Source organism: Rousettus aegyptiacus, unplaced genomic scaffold, assembly GCF_014176215.1.
Source record: "Rousettus aegyptiacus isolate mRouAeg1 unplaced genomic scaffold, mRouAeg1.p scaffold_m13_p_12, whole genome shotgun sequence".
In the NCBI taxonomy this organism is placed as follows: Eukaryota; Metazoa; Chordata; class Mammalia; order Chiroptera; family Pteropodidae; genus Rousettus; species Rousettus aegyptiacus.
The window spans coordinates 21242238-21251877 of record NW_023416287.1 but is presented as its reverse complement, the minus strand read 5'-3'; the positions used below and the strand labels follow the sequence as shown (position 1 = coordinate 21251877).

The following is a 9640-nucleotide window of genomic DNA, read 5'->3' as shown; positions in this document are numbered from 1 at the left end:
CTAGGGACCATCTGGATGCTGAGTGATGGTGCCTAGGTCTGTGGGAGCTCAAGAGAGGAAAGATCCGCAGAGGAGAGGACTCCTGAATTATTTCGATGGGCATACAGAAGTTAGCCAGTTCGGGAGGTGACATTAACATAAAGAATCGTCAGGGCGAAGGCAGGGAGGCAACACGAATATTTCCCGGGAATGATCTGCAGTTTTATTGGGTGGGAGCATCAGGGATTTGAAGGTGGGAGGGCAGAATGGGAGGCAGAAGGGGGTTGTGCGTTGTCCAAACCATGTGGGAACTTGGATGTCAAGAGGAGAGCTTGAGCTATCTTTGTTGCACAAAGAGCCTTGGGAGATTTTTAACCAAGAAGACGCCATGATCAGGTTTGCTCGGTAGAAAAATGTCCTCTGGGTGTTTAGGGAGGTTACCCAGGCAAGGACAGGGGCGGTGCAGACCCTAGGGAGAAATTATTCTAGATGGGCAGCTCTAGATAGGACATCTGTAGGAGACAAGAACTGGGTGTCAGACTCTAAGAGGGCTAGTATCGTCACCTCCACGCCTCCTGTGCCACACCAGTCCTGCGGTCCAACTTTCGTTCGCTTGTTCCGAACTCGAAGTTTGAGCAGAAAAAAATGTGCTGCTGTAACCCTAACCTTAAACGAGGGGTCCGAGCAGGAGACTTCAACTCCCAAACTGCTTCGCTCTACAGATCTGCGGGTTGCGCATGCTTCTTTTCAAGAAAGGCGGGCCGGTTTGTAGACTGATGGGTCTCGTAACCTGAGTGAAGTGCGGGAAACCTAGGGACCGCCATCTTAGCTTGGGTCAAACCAATTGTACACTTAGGGGAAGGTTCGTGTTCTTTCTTTCGTCAGTTCTTAAATGTACTGAAATAAAACACACTTAATTATTGCAAGTCTCTTTATTATGCTTTACGTCGAAAACGTCTATTTTGCGCTCTAATCCGGAAATGAACCCCAGGTTACAATAGCACATTCCGGCATGGCAGCACTCAGCGCAATTACCATGGGGGCGGAGTCTGAAGCTGACCCGCCCCGCCCCCTGGTAGGAGGGGGCTTCCGCTTCCGGGAGCAGTGGCTGCAGCCTCGCTCTGGTCCCTGCGGCTGGCGGCCGAGCTGTGTGTCTCCTCCTCCGTCGCCGCCATATTGTCTGTGTGAGGAGAGGGGAGAGCGGCCGCTGCCGCTGCTGCTTCCACCACAGGTACCGTGGGAGCCACCAAGCGAGGTTGTTCGCGAGTAGAGGTTGACCCAGAATGAGGCTGCCGGGCGCAGCCGCCCCTTATGCTTCCAGCAAACTCCAGAGCGGCTGGTCTCCTTCCCCTGCCCCCCCCACACACACACCGGCCGAGGCCCCTGCAGCCCTTCGGGGAGGCACGGGGCCACCCCCCAACCCGGTCCTGTGAGCAAGACTTGGGGGCAGAGGCTGATGCGAGGGTGGGGACTGGCTCGAGAGTCCGTCTTATTAGGGGGAAGACGGCTGCTCTGGGGCGGGGACTAGGGGGCAACTTGGAGGAGGGGGTCAACAGAGGGGGAAGGGAGCTTGTGGGGTGGGGCCGCAGGGGGATGCTGGCGACCGATGCCTAGGAGAGTAGTGCCTGCTGGGTAGGGTGGGGTGAACCTTCCCGCGGAGCAGAGCAACTGGAGTCGGGGGCCTTCTGAGGATCCCTCTGGGCGAGGCTGGGCTTCCCACCTGCAGACTGGGGTGCAAGGTGGAGAGAACCCCGTTTGAGGTCACTGAGGAGAAAGGCAGAAGGGACCACGAAGTGAGGCAGAACGGGTTGGAGTTAAGGGTTAGTTGGGAGCCTGGATGGAAGAGGAAGGGTATGTAGAATTAAAGGTTGGCTAAAGAGTAGACATGTTAGTTTGTGACCTTTTGAAACAGTAGGACTTTTTTGTTTTTGTTTTTTTGTTTTGTTTTGGAGCCTTGGAACATTTCTAGGCTAGGCAGGTAGGTGATGGGTGGAGCTTCTGTAGTTTGTTTTTGGGAAGCAAAGTCAGGGTCAGGAGAAGTTGCTTCTTGGCTATTGCGATGGTGGGAATGAAAGACTTCTGAAAAGGAGGTGGCAAATTAATTTGAGAAGTCTTGATTGCCTTTCAGCTACTACCTTCTATGAGACAGGTGTGCAGAGAGAGGAAATGAAAAGAAAGCTAGAAAGGGAAGATTTTTCTAAGAGTTGGAAGACCTCATTCCATCTAAGGGGTGACAGTATAGGCCCAGTAGTAAAGAACCAGACTGCCCGAGTTCTCAAATATCAGTGCCACTACTGCTTAGTTGTGTGACCTAACCTCTGTAAACCTCAGTTTTCTTAACTGTAAAATGGGGATGATAATATTCCCTAGGTCATAAATTTATGGTGAGGAGTAAAGATAATTTGTGTCAAGTGCTTAGCGCAGTGCCTAGCCAGGTAGTAAGTGTTCAATATATCTTACCTGTCACTATTATTAAAAGGGACTAGCTGGTATATTTGGGGTTCTAACGTTCTAAATAAAATTTATGGTTGAGAGTCTGACAGCAGGTAAAGCTTCAGAATATTATATTTGTAGTTACAGCGTTTTTGTTGTGAGTCATTTGGCTTAACTGTCTTCGCGGACCTTGGGCTAAAAGATCAAGACTATATCATTTAAAAAATTTCACCTGCAGTTTTACCTGAGTAGGTTTGTCCTTCTATGACTTTGAAATAGATGACTTTCATTTCTATTAGAGAAAGGTATGTGACCTGAAGAAGGAATGAAAGAATTGGAAGTTGCTTAGATTGATTTAGTAACTAATTTCAAAGTTAGGTCACTCTGGAGAGACTTTTTTATTATTATTTTCTTTTTTTTTTTTTTAAATGCCAGTGTAGGCCCATTATGTCCTTTTCTACTGAATACAGTAGAGGAGAGAAGCACACATTTAAGGGGTAACAGTGGGTTACTTTCTGCGTAATGGTTCAATTTCCTTGCTGTTTGGAGATGAAACAAATGGCAGCTTCTTTTCCACAATGCATTTTAAAGCCTTTCTTGTTGTCTAGCCCTTCTCTTCCTGGTAAATCCTTGATTTTACTATTGTCACTATCTCTTAACATACACCTTTATTTCACAACTCTTGAAGAAAGAAATTTTCTTTAGGAACTGAGTTTAAAGTCTTACATACGGTTGGTTGGGTTTATAGTATACAGAATGGCCTCCCACCCTCTAAAAAAGATGTCCATACTCTTATTCATAAAATCTTTAAATATGTTAAATGATAAAAGAGACTTTGCAGATAAATTAGGGTTAAGAATCTTAAAATAGGAAGATTGGCCTGGATTTTGTGGGTAGGCCCAGTCTAATTACATGAGCCCTTACATGCAGAGAAATTTCTTCAGCTGAGAGCTAAAAGATGGGGCAAAGGGGAAATCAGAGCTTTGAATCGTGAGAGGGACTCCATTTGCTGTTGCTAGAAGGGGCCACATGGAAAGCATGAGAAGGAGTGCTGGCAGCCTATAGTAACAAAGACCTGCCCCGGCTGACAGCGTGGAAGTGGAGATCTCAGTCCTACAGCCATAAGGAACTGAATTTAGCCAACAGTCTGAATGAGCTTGGACGTGGATTCTTCACCAGAGTTTCCAGCAAGGAATACACCTTGATTTTGGCCTTGCAAGACCCTAAGCAGAAGACATAGGCAAGCCCACTCAACTTCTCACCTACAGAAACTGAGATAATAAATTTATGTTGTTTTGAGCCATTATGTTTGTGGTAATTTGTTATGGCAGCAATAGAACACTAGACTAGTATAGATTTTAGTACCAGGAGTTGGCTCCTGTTATCTAAAAATGTGAAAGTGGCAGTGGAGGCCAGGAAAACAGTGTTTTTAAGAGAAGGCCTACAACAGATTGTTAGTAGAAATATAGATGTTAATGACTGCTAATCAGGGCTTGGGTGGAAGTGAAGTATGCATTGGAAAATGGAAAAGACTATCCTTGTTACGTAGTGAACAAGCTTAGAATTGGGTCCTGTGGTTATGTGGAAAAGATAATTTATAACTGACAAACTTGTACATATAGCTGAGATTTCCAAGTGCACCCTGGTTTATTTGTGAATGTAACTAATGGAGTGAACTCTTGTGAAATTCAGATAAAGTGTACTAGGTTCTTGAGGATTTTATACTAATAGAAATAATGCCAGCTTGGGTTGAAAGAGACAGTAGGAAGTTAAGGAGGGCTCTTGAACCCCCTATATTCTACTGGCTGGAAGCAGGCTGGTAAACTACTCAGGCGTGAATGTGCTGCTTTTCATTTAAAAAACAAACAGTGACTCAAGAGAGTGGAACCAAAAGCCCAGGAAAGTGGCGCTGAAAGCCACAGAAGATTTTTCCCTGGCCATGAAATGGAATGGAGTTTGCTCAGATTTTGAAATTGCTTTTGGACCGATGAATATGTTTTACATTTTTCCTGCTTGGACCAGAATGTCTATAACTGTTGCCCTATGCCTGTCCCACCATTGTATGTTGTTTGTAATCTTTTTTTTTTTTTTTTTTTTTTTTAAGGAATTGGGCCTCAGGGATTGTAGTTAATGTATTACACCCAGAGCCTCATCCACACCTGATTTAGTGGTGAGATTTGGGACTTTTGATGAACTTTAGGTGAGATTTTTGGATTTGGAATTGAGAGGTCAGAGGGTGGGCTTTGGTAGGTAGAATGACCCTGATGTCCATACCCTAATCCCTGAAATCCAAATTAAGTAGTGTTGGGCTGTAAAGGAACTTTGCAGAAAGGAAATTATCCTATTGCAGATTATCCTGGATTTTCTGGGTAGGTTTCATCTAATCCCATGAAAGCTGAGAACTTTCTCCAGCTGGAATCAGAGAGATTTGATACATGAAAGGGACTCAGCCTACAGGGGGCCACATGTGAAGTGTGAGAATGAATGTGGGCAGCCCCAGCTGACAGCCAGCAAGGAATTGGGAACCTCAGTCCTACAACCAAAAGGAACTAAATTCAGTCAGCAAATCTGAATGGAAGCAGATTTCTCCATTTTCAGCAAGGAACACAGCCCTGTGGACACCTTGATTTTTGGCCTTGCAAGAACCTAAGTAGAGGACCCACTCACCCAAGCTCACCTGACTTCTGATCTATAGAAACTGTGAGATAATAAATTTGTATTGTTTTTATGTTTGTGGTAATTTGGCAACAATGGAAAACTAATAGGAGTTTTGCTGATTTTATTTAAAAATCTTGGGATTATTTTCCAGAGAACAGAAGCAGCAAAGATTATTCTGTAAAGTGATTTGGTCTTTGGAAGATTTTCTAGAATAACATTGAGTGGAACCTATGCCTCTTCCTTGATGTTTAAATAACCTGTTACTGTCCTTTATATGTAATTTGAAGGGGCTAGATGACCAGCTTGGTAAAATGTAGATGCTAGAGCTACAGGCTGTTTTAGTAGGATTTCTATAAATTGATGATTCTTCCATGCCTATTATAAACATCTTCAATAAATGACATAATTTCTTCATTAAATTTTATTGGCTGAAAAAAGCAATGTGTTTATGTAACAACCTTTTGAAGACTTATTTCCTATTTTTTAGAGGAGATATAAATGGGTGATGTATTTTTACCTATATACAGTGGTCTGTGTGTTCTTTCACACTTCTTATCCTAATCCAAAGGTGCTGTGAGGTCTTTTCTCCTTGTCATCATCATTTGAGGTTAAGAGTCAGATTTTGGAATCATAATTGCAGAACGAGTTCTAGCTTTTAAGAAAAGCTTTTTCATTCTTCAACAGTATTCTAGTGATTAGATTCCTAAAAGGTGGACTCTCAGTTTTAGGGAGCCCTCAGAGCGTAGAGAAATGAGACTGTCTTTTTTTTTTTTTTTTTTTGAGTTAGTTACCTGATTAATGATTACAAACAGCATTTCAGGATATGAGTGACATTTGAGATTATCTGTTTGCCTTTTGGGTTTAAAAATAAAGGAAATGGGCCACATGAAGGTTAAGTGGCTCGGTCAAGTATCTCAACCCTAGAAACTGGCCTTGAATCCTGGTCCAGGCATTGGAGATTCATAGCTTTTGAACTACAGCAGGTCTTCAAATAACGTCCTTTCATTTAGAAGGTTAACGAGAGGCCATAGGAATTTAATTCTTGTTTACATCAGTTAGCCAGTGGTAAAATTGGTTTTATTATATGTCGTTTCACTTAAAGTTTCAGAATCTATAGACAATGTTAAGTGAGAATTTACTGTATATTTCCTGTGCACCCCTGTCTTGCCCTCTTTCTATATTTTACTTTGGTCAGGTTATCGCTCTGTACCTCAGTTTCCTCGTGGGGCCATCATGAGTACTGAGATAAAGTGTGTAAAATGTTTATTTACCACAGTACCTAACACAGTAAGTGCTTATAAGATGTTGACTGCTATAATGGTTATGATAATTGTTTTGACAACTATATGACAACTTTTGCATAAATAATACAGTACAATTTGTACACATTCAGAAATTGAGAACTGATGATTTGGCGTTGGGTTAGGTAAGGACTTAGCATTTTAAGGTAATGCTTGTGATACTTAATTTAAAATGAGAAACTGGATTTGATCTTTGGTCTATCACAATTCGGTGGGTAACCTGGACCAAATTTGTTTCACGAGAGTATTAGTATATTCATACACCTAAATTCTTTGAACTCCTAAAATAATTTCAAAAGTAGTATATCATTTAGTTGTAGAAATCTAGGCCAGCCAGCTCTTCAAATGAAGTTCCTCTAGGATTATTAAGGAAAAGAAACTTTGTAACTTGACCAAACTTCTTTTTTATACATTATAGAAATCAAGGATTGAGTCTTTTTTAAAAAGTTTAAAGTGAATGAATTCACAATATCATATTAGGAGTGGCATTTCGCTGGTTTCTACAGTAAAACAGAAATGTTTCTTAGACATAAGAGACCTACTTAGTAACTTTGGTATGGTGGGCAAGCTTTTTTTTTACATTAGTGATGTAGTGTTTTCATGCATAGAAAATAATTGTGTTATCTGAAGTGAGGGCTTTAGGGTTAAGTACCATGGTATACGTAAAGTGATCTTTTATAATTTTAAATGTGCTACATCTTAAATGCCTTTATGTTGGCCACTTTTTTCTTTTTTACACTTTCTAGTCTTGCAGATATTTCTGATAGGTTTTTATTAGCTGAAACATTTTAATGTGCTTGGAAAAGTGAACACGGAATTTTCCCGAAGTTATGCCTAATGGATTAATAGGCATTTCTCAATTTAATTATCTAATTAACATTCTACAAAATTCAAGAAAGCAACCTTCTTAAAAATTAATGGGTAAATTATTTTCCTAAATAATTTAATCATGTCCTACCAAAAAGTACAAAATAGCCATTTCGGGCTATTGAATTTATAACCAGTCAAAAGATGTTACTCTTTCAACAGACCCTGAGTGCCTGCTACATTTTAGGTAGGTGCTGTGCTAAGGATCTCTAGGTTGTCCCTGTTCTCAAGCTTACAATTGAGGACATTTTGTATTAACCCATATATCATTCTACAACTTAGTAGCTTTCTGATATGTTTTCTTATGAAAACTCCTATTGGCTTTGTATCTCACATATAAGTTTTTGAGACAGCTACAGGAATTGGAGAGGTGTGTGTGAGAATTTCTCATTCTTAATGGAATTCTTTAACTGACATTGCTGGGTCGGTGGTGGTTGGGGGCAACAAGATAGTTGGAAAGAATTCCAGCTTTGGAGTGAGACAGACCAAGTTCGAGGACAATTACTTAACCTCTCTCAAGCCTTAGATTACTACCTTGGACAACTTATTAACCTCAGTTTCTTCATCTGTAAAATGGGAATTTGTAGTACTTCTCTTAGTTTTCTTGCAAGGATTAATAACTAAAGCACCAGATAATGTTATCTCAGGGTTAAAGGAGATGATTTTATGAAATGTTGGGTGCCTGGCTAATATGAGTTCTTTCCTTTTCCTGTCCGTGAAGACAATGTGTTCATTGTCAGTGCTGCTACTCTTTATTCTTTATTTTCATTTTCTGCTGCCAAGAGTTCTTATTTTTTAATGAGGCCTTTGACCTGTGCTTCCTGCTTCTGTTATGGCTGTGGGTGAGGTACTGAATTGCTGCTGTTTAGGGGTGGGTCAGTATGTAATTCAAGCCCAGTATAGATTGTCGCCATTACTCATGTACAGTGCACATTGCCAGTGGTTATCTAGTCTTGGTGAATATAGGGTTCTCTTGCTTCTAGGTAAAAAAAAAAAAAGTGAATATTCCCATCTCATTCTTGGGGAAAAGTTCAAGATTTGCTCACCTATAAACTTGTGAACCTGGCCGGATCAGAGGTCTTATTTCCCAGTGGGAATTACTTGTATATTGTGTATTAGAGATATGTTTGAAGAACTTTTTCCTGCATTAACATCTTCTGTATGTCCTACTCTCTTACATAATGCACTAACTTGCTTTCTTGTTTGCTGTGTATTCTTAAATCATACACTCCTTTGGTAAAGCAGGAACCCGTCTTTTTTTTTTTTTTTTTTTAAGTTTATTGGGGTAACATTGGTTAATACAATTATATAATTTTCAGGTGTACATTACAATTTCATATCTGTATATTCTATTTTGTGTTTACCACCCAAAGTCCAGTTTCCTTCAGCTGCTATATATTTGATCCCCTTTACCCACTTCACCCTCTCTCTATCCCCCTATATTTGACCCCCTTTACCCCATCTACCTCTCCCTCCCCCTACCCTCTGGTAACCACTAGTCTATAGTCCATGTCCATGAGTCTCTGTTTGCTTGTCCTGTTTATTTGTTGCTTTTAGGTTTATATCTCACATAAAAGAGATATGTGATTTTCAACTTTTTCTGTCTGGCTTATTTCGCTTAGTATGATTATTTCAGGGTCCATCCATGTTGCCACAAATGGCAGTATTTCATCTTCTTATGGCTGAGTAATATTTCATTGTACATATGTACCACAACTTCTTTAGCCAATCATCTATCGTAGGACACTTCAGTTTGCTTCCATGTCCTGGCCACTATGAATAATGCTGCTATGAATATCGGTGTGCAAATATCTTTATGGATATGAGTTTTCAAGTCTTTGGGGTAAATACACACTAGATTGCTGGATCATATGGTAGATCAATTCTTAGTTTTGCAGTCTCACCAGCAGTGTATGAGGAAGAACTTGTCTTTATCAATACCGTAAAGTAGTTGAAGTGTTCTAGGTATTTATGACTGTATAGAATACAAATGGTCATCTGTTTTGGAGGGCCCCCCCCCCCGCCATCTTTTAAAATCAGATTTTTATGCCATTGTGTCATTGTGGCCAGCCCATTCAAATAAGAGAAAAATGAATACTCCTGATGGTTAAACTCGTATCCCTCACCTTGCCTCCAAATTTAAAGCAACCCATTTCATTGTATTAGTATAGGCACTTATTGAATCAGTGTGTAGAATTAGGGGAATAGGGTCGAATTAGTGAAAATAACCTATATAGGTCTTGAATCCTAAACAGACTTGGGTTCAGATCTAGCTTTCACCACTTAGTAATCCTGTGACTTTTGGCAGGTTATTTTAACCTCTGGACCTGTTTATTTCTAAAATGGAAATGTACATCTCATACCATGCCTGGCTTATAAGAGGCTTTAAAATGATAGCAATA

The 9640-nt window shown here is 40.8% G+C and overlaps 1 protein-coding gene across 2 annotated transcripts in view; it reads left to right on the top strand.

The window, feature by feature from the left end:
• Window positions 1-1069: 1069 nt before the first annotated feature.
• Window positions 1070-9640, top strand: part of CSNK2A1 (casein kinase 2 alpha 1) — a 42617-nt gene continuing 34046 nt past the window's right edge. Inside the window, exon 1 of one of the 2 annotated variants that reach the window (XM_036229554.1) lies at window positions 1070-1210. The gene's annotated coding sequence lies outside the window, so the exon portion shown is untranslated. The remainder of the gene's footprint in view (window positions 1211-9640) is intronic. The other variant, XM_036229555.1, reaches the window with a different exon arrangement.